Source organism: Gymnodraco acuticeps, unplaced genomic scaffold, assembly GCF_902827175.1.
Source record: "Gymnodraco acuticeps unplaced genomic scaffold, fGymAcu1.1, whole genome shotgun sequence".
Taxonomy (NCBI): Eukaryota; Metazoa; Chordata; class Actinopteri; order Perciformes; family Bathydraconidae; genus Gymnodraco; species Gymnodraco acuticeps.
The window spans coordinates 1645747-1657619 of NW_022990271.1; the positions used below are offsets into that span (position 1 = coordinate 1645747).

An 11873-nucleotide genomic window follows, 5' to 3' on the forward strand; every position below is an offset into this window, starting at 1 on the left:
TATAAATAAAACCAAGCTATGCAGTAAATGTGAAATGGAAAGGTTATGTGTCTGAGAACAAATACATGCTTGCAGTGAATTCAGCTTGTGAATTTACCTTGTGAAGAAACAAATGTGCTTGCAGCTTTTGAATCTCTTTTGCTATATGTGCTGCCACTTTCACCCTTTTCATTTGAAGAAAGTAAAGAGCATATCAAAGATTACATTTGGATTACTATTGCAGATCTTAATCACAAAACTATTTGCACTATTTGCAAATCTTTTGAATTATTGGGGAAATATTCATATGCAAATGATGTGTGGGTTGGAGTTGAACTGTGACAGCACACAATTGCACACCTCATTGAAATTGTAATACTTCTTGGATCCAAAGATGAAGCGTGAAATGAAAGAGTTTAGCATTATTACTGTACTGCATTCATGAATGCTTTCCGTTCGAACTTGTGAAACCTATGTTTCACAGTCCCATCTCGCCCAGAACATCAACTTTTTATAATAACAATTATTTTTATGTTGGGAAACTGTTTGAGGACATATTGTGCTTTTTCACCACTACATTATCTGACGGCTGAAATGCATATTCAGATTTTATATTCCATGCAAAGGTGACTCTTTTTACATTTCTTTCACTCCTTTTTTTGTTTTCTTCCATTCAGTTTCTTTTTATTTTCCTCCATTCCTGCTTGCAGTCTACAACTGACCATGTGGAAAGAGTGACAACTACATCATTTCTCCACCAGATCATTGATACTAAATCATCTTTTCAAAGATATGAGTGTTAAAATACATCATAATCAAGCAATTCATCTATTGGCAGGAACTCTGTCACCTTTTTTTCTGAAAAGGGGCCATATTATACTAATATTCAGGTTCATATTTGTATTGTGTGCTTCTACTGTCACATGTCTCCATGCTTTAATGTTCAAAAAGCTCTTTATTTGTCTCACACTGCCTGTGCTGCAGCACCTCTTTTCACCCTCTGTCTGAAACCAGAGCCCAGTCTGCTCTGATTGTGATTGGTTAACCGCCCTTTACAATGTGTTGGAGCGCTAGCCAAGCGGGGATTTAGCCTTTGCAGACCATTTACTAAAACCTTTTCAACACACTACAGAAAAAGGGAAAACCCCAAAAGCACAACAGGGCTGCTTAAAAACCCAAGGAAATCTGACACGTGTTTCATTTTACTTAGAGGTCACCTATTATGCAAAATCCACTTTCTCCTGTCTTTTATACATAAACACGTGTCCCCTTTGTGTAAAGAGATTCTGAAGGTTTCAGGAAAAAAACATTCACTCTCTTTCTGTCCTGATCCATTTATATAAAAACCTGTCTGAAAATGAGCTGATCAGATTTTGGCCACTTTATGATGTCATAACGATTTTTTGGCTTGTGTAACCATTAGCCAACCCCCCCGACTGAGGGCTGAAACAGAGGGGATTATGGGATGCTGCAATGATCTGTTTGGTGTTTCAGCCAAACACTTCAGAAACATGTTTTGTATATATCTGAGACCTATAATAAAGTTATGAAAAACACTATAATAGGTGACCTTTAAAGTTTGACTGCTGGACTTCTACTCTACAGCTGATGGACTCATCTCCAATGATCTACTGTTGTTTCAAATGATATCAGAACTTTTTTAATTAAGTGAACCATGCTGGAATCAATTTTTTGAAAGCATCAGGAAATCTTGCCCTCAACCACAGCAGATTTATATTACAAAACGAGGAAAATTGAAGATAATACGTTTGTTGCTTCCCGATAATCAAACCCACTGTGAAGTAAATGAGAACATCTGTCTCGACTGCAGCAGAAAGGAGGAAGAGAACAAGCTAAAGAGAGGAGGGAGGTAGGAGAGAAACCTCCCTGCTGCAGCCAGAGGAAAGAACTGAAGGATACGATTTCAGTGAACACAACCTACATTTCACTCAGAGTACAAGAGACTTTGAACAATATTTCACTACGGCTGACATAACCTCCTCCTCCTGTCACACACACACACACACACACACACCACACACACACACACACACACACACACACACACACACACACACACACACACACACACACACACACACCACACACACACACACACACACACACACACACATACACACACCACACACACACACACACAGTACAGCCTATGGTTTATATAGCAGTGGTGTCAGTTTAAGGCGAATGCAAGTTCAGTCTAACAGAAAAAGTGCCCAGACGGAGTTTCATTGTTCTAATTTTCCCCATGTTCCATTGCATTGTTCAGCTCTGTGACACGGTTTGACAGACAGCTCGGTTAATGTTGACGGGTTTAGAGGGCGTCTATGGTTTTCCAACCTACTTTAGATGAAACCATTCCCAACTCTGTAGCACCGAAGCATTTACGGCTCTGTTCCCATAGAAACTGCGCTCATGTGTGTCCCGTGAATTATGACGACTATACAGTAGCTTGGGAAATGGTGACATGGGGCACTGGATTTGATTAATTTAATGTTTAACAGACCATACATGAGACAATAATTAGCTAGCTAGCATGCAATGTTCTGGCTACATTTTAATGTGATACATGCTATCATATATTTCACTTGTCATGGTCCATCAAGTCTATGATTACCGTTTATGGAAGTGTTGTCAGAAATCATAATACATTAGATCAGGTTGTTAAGAAAACCATTTGCAAGTTAATGCCAAGGTCATTGACTTTTTTTTTCTAAATTCATAAAATGATTAGGATTTTTTGAAGGATTATGATTCTACAGCACAAAAAATATATTATCATTTGTATTACCTTTTAGAAATACTTCCTTTTTTCAAACATTGAACAGCATGTGTCTTCCCGCAAGGCTGCACTCGGCTTCTGTCAACTGAGAGACTAAAAACAATCTTGACAGAGAAGCTAGAAGATTGCATGAAAAATGCCACTTGTAAATAACAAAGTGATTCTACTCTCTTGTATCCCGATGGGATGTCTTTAATAGAAGAAAGACTGTAAAAACAAAGGGCACGCATGGAGAAGATGCAGAGATCTACACCCTGCTCCTCTTAGTTTTTTTACTAAGGGTGATGTGCAAAGCCACTGATGAACTCCAGCTGTGCCGTTACACAGGGCACCCAGCTGGAAGACGCCTCTTTGAGCCAGCACAGTATGCTGGCAGCTAATCATCGGGCCTTGACGTCTGGCATCCCACTGTCATTTCAGGAGTTGTAAAAAGGGAAGTGTGGGACAGATCTGTGGATTATTAGCACTGCTGTCATCAATCCCATGTTCACAACAAATGTTTGCTTAATCCAACGGGAAATAATGTATTCTTAAAGTAGCACAGATTCCTGACAAACCTGAGGATATCTCTGCCTGTCCCCTGCCAGAAATGACCTCCATTCCAGCTACATATACACAGTGGCTCCAGCACTTCAAAGCAGATCTGCTCATCCTCTGACTGCCTATAGGAGAATGTCCCGCCATTAGCATAACCATGTTGTCCCTTAAAGCACTTTTACATACAAATCAGCATTCACCCATGTATACAGAGGGACTGCCATACAAGCCACATGCTCAGGGAAACTAACATTCATAACCCTAACCCTAACCCACACACACATCATTAACAACTGAGGGTTAAGTGCTTGGGACTACATCAACATTTTGACTACAAGGGCTTGGAAGACAACCACCTACCTCATAGCCACAGCTGACACCACCCGAACCCGTCAACTTCAACCAAGCCGCCAGCTGACCCGATGTTGTTACCTTAACTATTTGATGTGTTTTGCTGCCCCTGGGAGTCTGATGAAATGTAGCCAACATGGGAACATTTATGACTGTTTATGTCCGTTAATTAAACAAACATGGTCATTGGACCTTGTTGCTTTGTGTTGGTGTGACAGTGTTTGTGTGTTATGCTGCTTTACCTGTTCTGGTAGCATTGGTTTCAGAAAATGTCAATGCCCTTAGGTTTTATAGTATCTAATGTTGATATCCAAACTATCTCAGCTTCTTAATTTGAGCCATATTCCATATTTGGTTTATTTTTCTTACTGTGACTTTAACAGGTTTTAATACATGTTCCAGAAAATGCTGTAATGTACTAATGGAGTGTGTATTGCTCTTTTTCAAAATGTTACATATCCTATCATAAGAGAATCTTACTAGAATGGTATCACATACATTGTATTCAATGTATATATTCTAAACATGCAATAAAGACTTCTTCAGTCACAGCTCTTATGATCTTGAAAACATTGTTTGTTGGCCAGTTTTGGTGATATCCCTAAGGTCAAATGGGTATACAGAATATTAGACACTAGGTGGTTTGGTCTGGTAAAATGTGTTGTGGATTTTCTAAAGAGCTACACTACCCTCTAGTGGTCAAAGCCAAAACTAACACTTAAGTAGCCAGTTTGAAATCTTCTTATCGAACCAGCCCCAGCAAGTGTGCTTATGGTGGTAAATTGTTTTGTGTAGAAGGGCTGGGCTGTCTGTCTTTTTGGAAATAAAATGTTAGATAAAAGTTGTGGGTTTTACAGAAATGTGCACTTTTTAATTTGGTAATATTCAAAAATCAACAGAAGTCAACTGGTAGTATATTTAACCTTGATGGATGAAATGGTTGTTCAGGGAAAACAAAAAAAATGACACTTTATCATCATCCAGATATACAGTGGGGCAAAAAAGTATTTAGTCAGCCACCAATTGTGCAAGTTCTCCCATTCAAAAAGGAGAGAGGCCTGTAATTTTCATCCTAGGTATACTTCAACTATGAGACAAAATGAGAAAAGAAAAAAAAAAATCCAGAAAATCACATTGTCTGATTTTTAGAAGAATTTATTTGCAAATTATGGTGGAAAATAAGTATTTGGTCAATAACAAAAGTTCATCTCAATACTTTGTTGTATACCCTTTGTTGGCAATGACAGAGGTCAAACGTTTTCTGTAAGTCTTCACAAGGTTTTCACACACTGTTGCTGGTATTTTGGCCCATTCCTCCATGCAGATCTCCTCTAGAGCAGTGATGTTTTGGGGCTGTCGCTGGGCAACACGGACTTTCAACTCCCTCCAAAGATTTTCTATGGGGTTGAGATCTGGAGACTGGCTAGGCCACTCCAGGACCTTGAAATACTTCTTACGAAGCCACTCCTTTGTTGCCCGGGCGGTGTGTTTGGGATCATTGTCATGCTGAAAGACCCAGCCACGTTTCATCTTCAATGCCCTTGCTGATGGAAGGAGGTTGTCACTCAAAATCTCACGATACATGGCCCCATTCATTCTTTCCTTTACACGGATCAGTCGTCCTGGTCCCTTTGCAGAAAAACAGCCCCAAAGCATGATGTTTCCACCCCCATGTTTCACAGTAGGTGTTCTTTGGATGCAACTCAGCATTCTTTCTCCTCCAAACACGTCTAGTTGAGTTTTTACCAAAAAGTTCTATTTTGGTTTCATCTGACCATATGACATTCTCCCAATCCTCTTCTGCATCATCTAAATGCTCTCTAGCAAACTTCAGACGGGCCTGGACATGTACTGGCTTAAGCAGGGGGACACGTCTGGCACTGCAGGATTTGAGTCCCTGGCGGCGTAGTGTGTTACTGATGGTAGCCTTTGTTACTTTGGTCCCAGCTCTCTGCAGGTCATTGACTAGGTCCCCGCGTGTAGTTCTGGGATTTTTGCTCACCATTCTTGTGATCATTTTGACCCCACGGGGTGAGATCTTGCGTGGAGCCCCAGATCGAGGGAGATTATCAGTGGTCTTGTATGTCTTCCATTTTCTAATAATTGCTCCCAGTTGATTTCTTCACACCAAGCTGCTTACCTATTGCAGATTCAGTCTTCCCAGCCTGGTGCAGGTCTACAATTTTGTTTCTGGTGTCCTTTGACAGCTCTTTGGTCTTGGCCATAGTGGAGTTTGGAGTGTGACTGTTTGAGGTTGTGGACAGGTGTCTTTTATACTGATAACGAGTTCAAACAGGTGCCATTAATACAGTTAACGAGTGGAGGACAGAGGAGGCTCTTAAAGAAGTTACAGGTCTGTGAGAGCCAGAAATCTTGTTTGTTTGTAGGTGACCAAATACTCATTTTACCGAGGAATTTACCAATTAATTCATTAAAACTCCTACAATGTGATTTCCTGGATTCTTTCCCCCCATTCTGTCTCATAGTTGAAGTGTACCTAGGATGAAAATTACAGGCCTCATCTTTTTAAGTGGGAGAACTTGCACAATTGGTGGCTGACTAAATACTTTTTTGCCCCACTGTATAATGTACAGGCCACTTTGTGCATGATGATATACTCGGCCAAGGAAGAGTAAGCATATGCAGGGGCAAAACATACGCTCATACATTTTGAGTTACAATAAAGGTTGTAATTCTCAAATGTTACATAATCATTTGATTCCATTCAGAATCCTAGATAGCCTGAGTACCAATTAAATATTTGGTGAAAATGTATTAATTTGAAATACTTTAGCATGTGTTAGCAATAGGCTTTGGTAAAAACATAAACTATAACTTATTTTGAAACTTTTGGGTTTGGTGAAAAGTAATTTTGCACGCATTCTAAAACAAGCCAAAACCTTAATGAGGAAGCATTTCTCTTAAGTTTCCAGAATAAAATGTCTTAGTAAACTTTAGAAGGCATCCATCCTAAATGTGTTCATCATTAGTAACAAAGCAATGCTATCACAAGCAACTAATCAGCCCCATTAAAGCCAAAACATTGATTTCTCCTTGTTAAATATATTGCAGATGTAAAAACAAGTTTTTTTTTTAATTCATACATATTTTATTACAATTATTTGAAATTCATATCAAGCAATAAGCTCCAACTGAGACCATACACACACATTAGCAAGCATAGACCCACTGCTGCCTGACAGAACTACAGGAAACACGCAGATATTTAAAATGAGCCACTGATGATGCAAGGCAATCACAGAAACTGTAATCCCTTCAGAGGAATCCAGACACGTCTGCAGCCGCTGTAAAAGCAATTACTGGGATGTACACAAAAAAGAAAAATGTTGGAAGGTATGAAGAGGGCTGAAATAAATAACGATAGAGATGTGCAGAATTATTACAGTACGTGTCGGGAACTTGACAGCGAAGCCCACATGTATTTGAAGATTAACTTAGTAAACCGGCTCCCCCTGTGTTGCTGCAGAGCTGCCTGAGGTGTCCCGGAGTCTTCACTGTGGAGGCTGTGAATGACATGCAGCACCGATCATGTTGTTGATCATCACTTCTGACATGCTGCTCTTCTCCAACCTGTTAAGGACAGTAAAAACACATTTATTCAGTCAGAGTTAAAATAAATCAACAATTTCCCCAAAAATAAAATAGTGTTTGGTTTTTAAATGTTTCACCTTAAGTCAACATTCAGGTTTTATTAAAACATGGCCTCACCTGGGCAAAAACCTGCATGCTGGAGTAAAGTCTCCAAACTAAATCTGTGATACTGCATCACGGAGGCAGGATGTGGGTCAGGATGAAAGGCAATGGGATCAAAGCAGGCACAGCCTAAAGACAGAATAAGTCATCAATGAGTCAAATGAAAACAAAACGGTCCAAGATGGGTATTTGTAATTAGTGTCATTGCATCATTTACCAGATCTGTACTATGATCTTTGAGAATATAAAGACATTCAATACTGACTGTTCCAACATCTCAGTTGCAGAATCCTTTTTTTCTGATTACAGCAAACCACAGGGTTCCTTCAGCTTAAGGCAAGTTAGATTTACATTAAATAACGACAATGAAATTAACCCTCTGGAGACGGTGGACTCGCCGGCACGTCCAGGTGCGCATTATTAACGTAATTAAAATCATATATTTTCGATTATAAGGAGTAGAAATATGATTCAGATATCCGCGGAATCGCTGGAAGAGTAGCTTTCCAGCGGTATCTCCTGTGAGACTGTAACCAGGGCACAGCAGCCAATATGGCCACTCAAAGCAGCTTGACTCTGCGTTACAATAGAGGTTTTTCAATACTCAAATTTCCCCTCCTCGACTCCTCCGGTAGTGACCCGGAAATGAATTTCAGCGCGCCATGTTGAAGTTCATCTCATTTCTCTAAATGCACTTCGAGGATCGAGCGTCGAGGAGGCTCTCTGGAGGAGCTCTAACCGAGGAGACATCCTCCACGGCTCCTCCGCGGATGCATTTCCGGGAACGGTGGAGGCGTGACGCACGGCCGGACTTATCTCAGCCAATGATAGCTCTGCATGCATCCCCTGGATATTATTTTAGTAACTGCTTTCATCGCAACGCCATGTTTACAGTGAGAACAGCTGTGAGGTCCGTGCAGAAAGCAGAGCAGTGTGTAAAATATATATCACTCAGTATAACAGGCCTACATTACTTTCTGTATTTGTATGCTGCAGTTTAGTAGATATCTACAAACAAAGAGTCGATATTTTTCTAAAACCATTTAGTGCTTCACAATAATAAAATACACAACGGCTGTATCCTGATTATGCTTTAGGAGCAGTAGGTGTGTGTGGTACAGTGTGTAGGTGTGTGTGGTACAGTGTGTAGGTGTGTGTGTGTGGTAGTGTGTAGGTGTGTGGTACAGTGCGTAGATGCGGCGGACAGACGGGTCTCAGTTGGTTTGGTGTCCTCTGCTTACTTTTAATACTTGTACAACTTTTGGCCCGTAATTTCAATTCCCCATTTCAGCGACCAGAGAGAGGGGGGGATATATCCAGTCTCTGATTGTGTTACGTTATTATGAGAGTGCTCTCATACTTGTTTGAATCTGAAATTGTATATATTTATATAAATATGTGTGTGTGTGTCCGCATCTGTAGCCTGTTATTGTCTCATTATACCGCACTGTGAATGAATCAAAGTAAATATATAAGTCGTCATGAACACATCTGTCCATCAGACAGAGGGCTGCTGTGCCTCCTGTCATCATTAATGGACGTCTCTTTAAAATGACCGCTCAGAGGAGAGGAGTTCTCATTTCTCTAACCGCCTGCTGCTTCCCCTCCTTTCTCCTCGGTTCCCCTCCTCAGTCCTCCGCTCGCATCTCCTGTGGGCGGGACTAAGTATCGAGGAGGGGAGTCGAGGATAGGAGTCGAGGAGGGGAAATTTGAGTATTGAGAAACCTCTACTGTGTGGGATTGGTGGATTCGTGTGTCCGTCAAGGAAATCTCGGCCGGCAGCCATGTTGGTCTGAATGGACAATGGACACAGACTCAAACCTCATCTTATGTCCAAATGCGGGGCAAATGCGCTCCGCAGCCGTTGCGAGGTTCCGGCGCTAACAGTTCATGAGCGTGCCCCCCCTCCCCCTGTCAACACTCGCGACACATGAGGGTTAAAGACCAATGACCAATGATCAATAACCAAAGGGATTGCCTAATCTGAAACAGGTACGGCGTTAGCAAGACTTTGTGTCGATATCATATTCTACCATGTTTAAAGGGTGAAGCCATTCCCTGAAAAATGCTGCAGGCAGTTGGGACAATAATCTATGTATCGTTGCCTTCTGGCATGAGTTCACTTGTGTGAAATATGAGACCTGCATAAATCAGAGTCAGAAATCAGTAGAAGTCTTTAGAATGCCAGGAGTGATTCGAGCAGCTCAAAGAGGGAAGCTCTGCTTGGACTTTTGAAACAGATAAGGAACAAATATCAGCTCCATAACAACACAAACGTTGACTTACATCCTCACCAGCTCTCCGGGTGGATTTCTTCCACCCATTATCGGGGGGGAACTTCTGCCGTTTGGACCCGTCCGGTTCCTTATGTTGACAATAGCTCAAACATGCTGCTTAACCACGTCCTTGAAGGCTCCCATAGCCTGGAAAAGGGAGAGAGCAGGACAAAAACACTTGAATAATGGGATGAGAAAACAACCAGGCCACCGCTCCTCCTCTAGGCGTGACTCAGATGGCCCCTGTGCACATCGGCTGTCTCCACAGGAAGTCAGGACAGATCTGCTGCGCCACTGCACAGCGACCCGACTTAAGAGTGCAACTCATCACTGACACACCCCACATCTTTGAAACACTTCATGTTTTGAATGGTGAAGGCACTTTTATTTGTGTTTCCCTTGATATGTCAGAACATTTCTGTTTTTTTTATCAATTAACAAGAAACTTTAAAAGCAACTGTTGTTCTGCACAGACACACTGATAGTCTGAAAGGCCCGAAAAACACCGGGAAGGCAATAAGTAACTTGCGGTGATGAAGCATTCGAATATTAATAATACAATTAATAAGAATGTACTCAATTTAAGACAAGTTGCTGCATTGACCGTCACAACTAATATGCTGACCAGACTATTTTCTATTTAGCATGAAGCAATATGTTCGATAAGATCAGGCCACACACATATTTGGCAATACAATTAGATTCATAGAAATTGGGAATATTGAAGCCAATAACACACTAAATAGCGTAACTGGCACCAAAGATGACTAGCTATTTTAAATGATAATGTTTGAAGCTCGTAGCGAATCTAAAAACCAACCTGTAGCCATGAAGAGCGATCTGTTTCAGGGGGAAGCTCCAGATACTCCACATCGTCACTCCATTTCCAGCTAGGACGGGCTACTTAAATGAATATCCTGGAAAATATGCAAAACAAAAATCAGGGTTGGATATTTCTCAGATGTCCATTAAATAACATAATTGAACACAAAATGAATAATAATTGAAGATATAATCGACACAGCTAGGTCTTCTGAAATGCAACAATCAGGTTAGGTCGGGTTACTGATGCCACTGCACCAAACACCCCAACTGATCAGTGCAACTCATCACTCTCACCACCACGGACTTATGACATTAGGAGACCCTACAGCAGGGTGGTTTACCTTGTGTTCCCGTTTCATATCGACGGGGAGCATCATCTGGCAGTATAGTGAGGGCTTCATGGTAGTTAGAAGTCAGGCCTGCGTACACAACACACAATGCAAGAAGCTAACGTTAGCCTTAGCCATGTGAACAACACGTGGTCAATCTCGGTCGCACAGTCCGTGTTGAGAAACGTTAATGTAAAAAGGTAAACTGGCCTATGTGACAATGTAAGGGACTGTAGTGGTTGGTTGGTAATACGTATGTTTCTCCAACGTTGCAAACAAACAGTAACACGTTGGTTAAAACAAAAGGCCAAGCCTCACAGTTAGCTAGTTAGCTCTGGTGTGTTTAGCATCCGCTTCCGTTTCCTAAAAACACCCACTGTCCCTACTAAAACAGAACGGCCAAAATCATATCATACAAACTCACCTTCGTTTGTATCCAGGCTCATTTGTTTTATTAGATTTGTTGTGTTTTTTCCTTTGAGTAGCTGATCGTGTATCTGACTTACTAGTGCGCGTGGATTCTAAGCAGCAAGGAAGTACGTTTCTAAAGCTAACCTCTCAGGGCTCAACCCCTGGAACGATAGTGGACGTTTATTGGACAGTTGAACAATGTTTCCGTTTGAACCACCAATGAAAAGTTCTATATCGTTCACACAAGAGTAAAGGGCAAAACCATAGACTGTATGTTCAAACCCTGAATATATTTATTTTTAGTTTAATTGGAGTTGTTCGTAATATAACTTTACAGTAGACTTGGTATGTCTTAAATGTCCGGTTAGGATGTATTAGAACGAAATCTAAAATGAAAATTGTAAATAAGCAATCTGTATGTAAAAAACCACCTGTATGTAAATTGTAAATAAGCCATCTGTATGTCAAATATGTCTTATATGTCTTAAATGATATGATGAATTGTAAATGGGGGACCCTGATGTAAACAAGACGAAAGTCTTTCTCTGGTCTGCATCCCCTTAACAATTGTATGTTTTGAGCTGTACTGTACTGTACCCAATATATAAGCTGTTAATAAACTTTTCAATCAATCAATCAATCACAGCTTTC

The 11873-nt window shown here is 40.9% G+C and overlaps 1 long non-coding RNA gene and 1 other non-coding gene across 2 annotated transcripts; both read right to left on the reverse strand.

Annotated features, from left to right (window-relative positions):
* Positions 1 to 6752: 6752 nt before the first annotated feature.
* On the reverse strand, positions 6753 to 11395 carry LOC117549243. The gene is made up of 6 exons (XR_004569455.1): positions 11236 to 11395; positions 10824 to 10901; positions 10478 to 10574; positions 9668 to 9804; positions 7397 to 7510; positions 6753 to 7258 (listed from the first exon to the last, which is right to left on the reverse strand). It is a non-coding gene; the product is annotated as an uncharacterized LOC117549243 (long non-coding RNA).
* Positions 9884 to 9995, reverse strand: LOC117549452. The gene has a single exon (XR_004569485.1). It is a non-coding gene; the product is annotated as a small nucleolar RNA SNORD67 (small nucleolar RNA).
* Positions 11396 to 11873: the final 478 nt, after the last annotated feature.